Below are 5,591 nucleotides of genomic sequence, written 5' to 3'. Positions count from 1 at the left end.
GAGAGGGGGCTACTGACACAACACACAAACTTTTCCCAGTGTACCATCCCCCGCTCCATGTGGACTGGGGGCCTGCTGTGTTGCAGAAGGTGGGCCTTGCAGAAGCAAATCCCAGGGACTGTGAGAAGTCATGGTAATAAATCTGGATCCAGAGTGCCAGTCCAACATGTTGACCTGAGGTTCTTCAGAAGAGTGCATTTGCCTTGTGCATCTGAAGAAAGCAGGGGCACATCTTTCTACATGAGTCAAGTTCTTCACCTCCCCTGCCCCCAACGATAGATGATTTAAAATACTATTTTATATCAAAACACATACATGATGAAGTATAATTTTAAATTTTCATAGATTTTTAAAATGGAGATAAGAATTCAAAGAAATCTTGTGCTTGTAGTAATTGGCCATCCCTCCAACTAATGGTATGCATCTACCTGCCTTTGACTTAAGGATACTTATATGAGCGTGCTTAAAAAGAATGGAAAGACACGAAGAAAGTGTGTATCTGCATGGAGTCAGAATGGACAGGCAAAGCACAAGCTCGGGAAGCCTGGTGCGACTCCAAAGACCAAGGCTGAAATCCATGCGAGGCTGCATAAAGTTGCCTTCCCATTCCCTCCATGCCTCCTTTCTTTCCATAGAACTAGAGCAGAAAATCATTGCGTTTCAGGGTTCAGAGAGATTTTTTAGGACCAGCAAATCCAATCTTCTTATTACATAAAAATTCTACAAGAGTCTTAAAAAGTGGTTTTCAAATGTTTTCTGGAATAATTTCTATGACAGGAAACTCATTACTCTGTAAGGAAGCTCTTTCTACCTTACAAGAATGTGAATTGTTTAGGAAGTGCAGGCTTGGTATGAACATTGACTTCTAGGGTCAGAGAGTAAGCAGGAATGTTGGCCTCAGAAGTCCATTTATCCTGACTTTTCATTCAGTGCTCTTTTCATGAAACTCCAGTGGAAATAGCTGACTATGAATTGGTCTAAAGGAAACTGGCTTGGCAGAACTCTGGAGGGGAAGTCCTAATTCAAGCCAGGGGAAAGAGAACAAATGACATCAAGGGAAGTTGTGAAACCTAATCCAGTAGAGAAGTGTGCAGAGCTCCTGACTACCTCCTAAGACTGGGACAGAAAGTTCTTGGTCCACTTTTGGGTCATAGGGCTTGTTTACTAGCGAATATTTCCTCCTTTGTTCCTCATCCTCCTCTCCTGGGTTCCAGAGCTTGCAGGTGGCCCAGACATACGCTATTAGCACACAGGGGAAAATATTTAAAAGCTATTGTCCTATTTTTGAATCAAACAAATTAAAGAATTTATAATAAATCACAAGTGATTCTACAAAAAAATCACAGTGATTCTGTAATTATCCTCAATCCTAGCGAGTCAATAACATGTCACTTTCAAAAAAACAAAAAATCTTAGGACATTATTTCAAAGTGATACAAACATTTCACTTGTAATTAAGCAACAGATTCTTCTCTCTAATCAAGTGCAGAGCTTCTGTAAAGACTTTATTTGTATTTTGTACATTCTTTTCACAGTATCCACCACTCTAGGATATCACCACTCCCCTTTAGTGCCTTATGAACTGAAAATCTATAAAAAGGATATGCTATGTATGAAAGCCAACCACATCTGGGGATCAGGGCCTGACATTCAGCTCCTGCTCACCAGCCCCTAAAGTGAAAGCTTACTGTGGACGTTTCTGGTCCACCGATGCGCATGGAGTTCTCAGTCACTATTTCTCCTGAGAGACCTGTGAAGGAAATCATCCTATTCCTACAATAGCAGAAGAAACTCTAGTGACCCAAACTTCTTTTAAGCATGACTGAACATCCAAGGATAATGAGGCGCGTGAGAAATGCCAGCAGCATTAGAAAGAATAAGCAAGGCCAACATATAGAAAAACCGACTCGAGGAGCTAGAGATAACAATCTGGGTCGTAAACTATTCCAGGTCTACATCTAACAAGTTCCATCAGTACAACAGCCTTGTGGGGCAGGTGCTGTACCACCCCGTTCTGCAGATGAAGGCAGTAAGGCAGTCCACCCGCCTCTCCCTCCCGCACGCTCACAGGCCCAGCCCCAAGTGCGGGGGACCATCTCCTGGTTCTGCAGTGCCCCCTGCACAAACACCTAGGCCGCCTGACCACAGTGGCCCCAGTGATTCTGTGAAAAAAGTTGGTTGTGGCACAGAATGATGGCTATTTTTCTACTTCAGCCAGAATTCAACCTTTTCAGCTTCAAAACTGGAAGCAGAAAGCTAGTTGGACTAAGAAAGCAAAGTTCATACATACAGCAGGAAAATTTTAAAATCAAGTTATTAACAGACAAAGATGAACACAGTCATTTCCACAATCAAAAAAAAAAGACTTCAGAATTGAGCACAGTGTGGTGGAAGAAGTGAAAAATAAATCATCAGCAGGAAAATAGAAAGAGCAAAAATCCAGCAGCAATTGGCCAAAATACACGATGTAGAGACTTCAGCATCAGTTAAAAGAAGTGACGCGTACATCTGATTTTGTTGAAAAACTCAGAGAAATAACAGAAACAACAGAGAACACCATGAACACTTTAAATAAGAGCAGAGGTTGACATATAAAGAGCTTATTAAAGAAGAGAAAGCAACTAATAATGAGTCGAGTGCCATATCCAGAAAAACTGACACATGGGCTTTGAGTCCCTCAGAAACACAGAGAGCTTTCAGAGCAACGTCAAGTGAAGCTCCTGCAGTCATCACGTCCTCTTCCAGAAGAAATGGTAGATTCTGGAAAACTCTTTCAGCAAATTGGGGGGGCAGGTGAGGGGTGGACGACAAAGACATGGGGTGGTTATGATCACCAGACCTTTGTAAAAGTGAGAAACAAACACAGACAGATGCTAACACTTACCGGAGAAATTCTAGAACATCAGCCCGGAAGAACACAGGATGAGGTGCATGAGACGCTGTATAAAATTTCTGACTCTACAAGAAAGACAGAAGAGTCTACTCAGAATTGGAAAACTAAAAGCAGCAAAAAAGGAGGCAAATTTCAAGTTAAGGACAGAGGATATGCTTACACTTCTTCACAATAAAACAAGATGATGATCAAAAATAAAAAGAGAAAAAAGAAGAAACAGAGACTGCCAGCAGAAGCTTGGAAAACCAGAAAGTATACAAATGTCAACGAAATATCTTTCTTACATTTAAAAGAAGTTAAAAGAGGAGGAAGAGAAAAAGGAGCAGAAAGAGCACCAATGCCAGTTTAGACTAAAATTACTTTAGAAAGTTATACCCAGGAGAAGAAAAAAATTGGAAGGACTTTTGAGGCTTGAAAAGGAGATAAGGGAAAAGGCAGAAAAGAAGGAAAAAAGGAAAACTGCTGCTGATAAAATTTCCAGGTGTCAAGAAAGAGATTTACACAAACTTGAATGGAAAATGCTAAATAGACAGGCAAAGGAAAATGAAAAGGCAGAAAAACAAAGAGGACTGGAAAAATCAAGAGTGAAAACACATTCGTAGAGATCCCTGTGGGCTTTACAAACTTATCAAAGGTTGGAGAGAGCGGACCACAGATACGGGGGGACCGTCAAATTCTGGCCACCTGTACAAATTCCACCTGGCGTGACTCCAACCTGGAGACAAGGAGACTAGAGAAGAACATGAGATCATGAAACTGCTATTGTTAGCACACTGGGTTACCGTGGGAAGTACAGTGACTCACCATGTTCTTTAAATATCACTAGCCTAGTCAGTTGATTATTAATTGTGCTGTACGTGAATTGACAGGTGTGAAGTTCCATACTGACACTGCCATTAGTATTTCCTGTTTATACTAAGAGGGTATTAGTTTATATGTTGGCCTATTACTGATATAAAGCTATTGAAATAAGACTATGTTGCAAACATTATTTCATTTAATGCACTGAAGATTTTTTTTTATGGCATAACAAAATTAATTGGGACAATTTTAGAGCACCATTTTTTAAAAACAAAATTCGCAACTTTTAGAACTTGGAGGTAAGTTAGCTTCAGCAACAAAAATGTAGGTTTTTCTTTTAGAGTTATAAAGTAAGTTAATGCTTTTTCTAAGTTTAACTTGGTAGTTTGGCAATTACTGCATTTTTCTACAGCAAGCATTTTGTATTTGCTGATGAAATGAAAAAGAAAAGAAGCTAAAGTACAGACAAGCTCCCCAAGGACACTGAGCGGTACAGAGATGACCCAGACCAGCCGGCTGGGTCTGGGGCTCATCTTCCCCACCTTGCAGGCAGCCTCCTCTGCAGGGGACTGCAGAAGTCTAGCTTGTGCTCTCATGGACCCCAAGGAGGTACCACAGCCTGAAACAAGAACAGGATGCTCTGAGAAAGGCATGGACAGACCAGCAGAGCCCCTGGGCGCTAAAAACCTGCAGGAGGAAGTAAACCCAGACGCTCCCCTGCAGCTCCTGGTAGCGGTAGGTGGGATTCCACTGGTGCCCCCAGATCTGAGCACCCCTGGACGCAGAGACGGAGTTCCCGCGGCTGTGGGGTTGTCCTGGGCACGGCCTGCAGGACAACCACCTGCGGACACGACCCCCAGGGTGCCCAGTGTACCTCCTGCTGGTCCCCGCAGGGCCGAGGAGCTCTGGTGCCACTGACTGTCCCTGTGATGGGGTGGAAGAGTCCCCTCACTGCACATCCCACACGCAGCCACTGTGGAGTGACCTTCTGCTCCAGTCTGCACACTGCAGGACCACCCAGCCTGGGAGACACTGGCCTTCCTAGAGCCGACCCTGGCTCCACCTCAGCCTTAGCCTGGGCCCACTGTCCCTGGCCAAGGAGCCACGCCAGGTACCCGGCCCCTGGTCTGTCCCTGGCCCCGCCCTCCCCTAAGCTCCACCCCCCAGCCCTGCCACAGCCCCGCCCCAGCCCCACCCTCCCCTAAGCCCCACCCTCCCCTAAGCTCCACCCCCAGCCCCACCCTCCCCTAAGCCCCACCCCAGCCCCACCCTCCCCTAAGCCCCGCCTGGCCCCACCCTGCCCCTCAGACCCATACCGCAGGCCACACCAGGCTCCGGCCCCTAAGCCCCACCCCCAGGACCAAGTCCCACTCCTGCCCCACCCACTCCCCCACCCAGCCCTGGCCCCCCCCCCACCCCAGTCCCACTCCCCAGCCCCACCCCTGGCCTGCCCTCAGCTGCCCTTGGCCCTGCCCCCGGCCCGCTCTGTCCGCCCGCCCCAGAGCTTCTACCTCAGGACGACTCAGGGGCCTGCACGTCCTCAGGAAGCACTGGTTCCAAGGGAGCCTGGTCTCGCGGGATCCCGCCTAGGCTGCGCAGAGGGTGCTGGGAGGACACGCGTGGTGCCGGTGTGCCCCGCCGCTTCCCACACTCCCGTCCGTAAGGAGTCAGCTTCCCGCCTCCTGTCGGGCAACCCCTGATGATCGGGACGGGACGCCTGGGCCTCCCCTCCGCCCGCCAGAGGCCCGGTGCAGGGGCACGCACCTGGGCAGGTGCGCAGGTTCCCACCCGACCGGAAGGCTGTGTGGGAGGGGAGGGACCCTGAGCCAGGAAGGGAGGACTGCGCTTGCGCAGGCTGTAGCCGGCGGCAGCCTTCCAGGAAGGCCTGGCACGTGTT

The 5,591-nt window shown here is 47.4% G+C and overlaps 1 pseudogene; it reads left to right on the top strand.

Moving 5' to 3' along the window:
* Positions 1 to 2,193: 2,193 nt before the first annotated feature.
* LOC124226457 (coiled-coil domain-containing protein 112-like) lies at positions 2,194 to 3,601 on the top strand (annotated as a pseudogene).
* The last annotated feature ends 1,990 nt before the right edge of the window (positions 3,602 to 5,591 follow it).

This window comes from Equus quagga, chromosome 15 (genome assembly GCF_021613505.1).
Source record: "Equus quagga isolate Etosha38 chromosome 15, UCLA_HA_Equagga_1.0, whole genome shotgun sequence".
Classification (NCBI taxonomy): Eukaryota; Metazoa; Chordata; class Mammalia; order Perissodactyla; family Equidae; genus Equus; species Equus quagga.
This window is presented reverse-complemented; position numbering and strand designations above follow the sequence as displayed.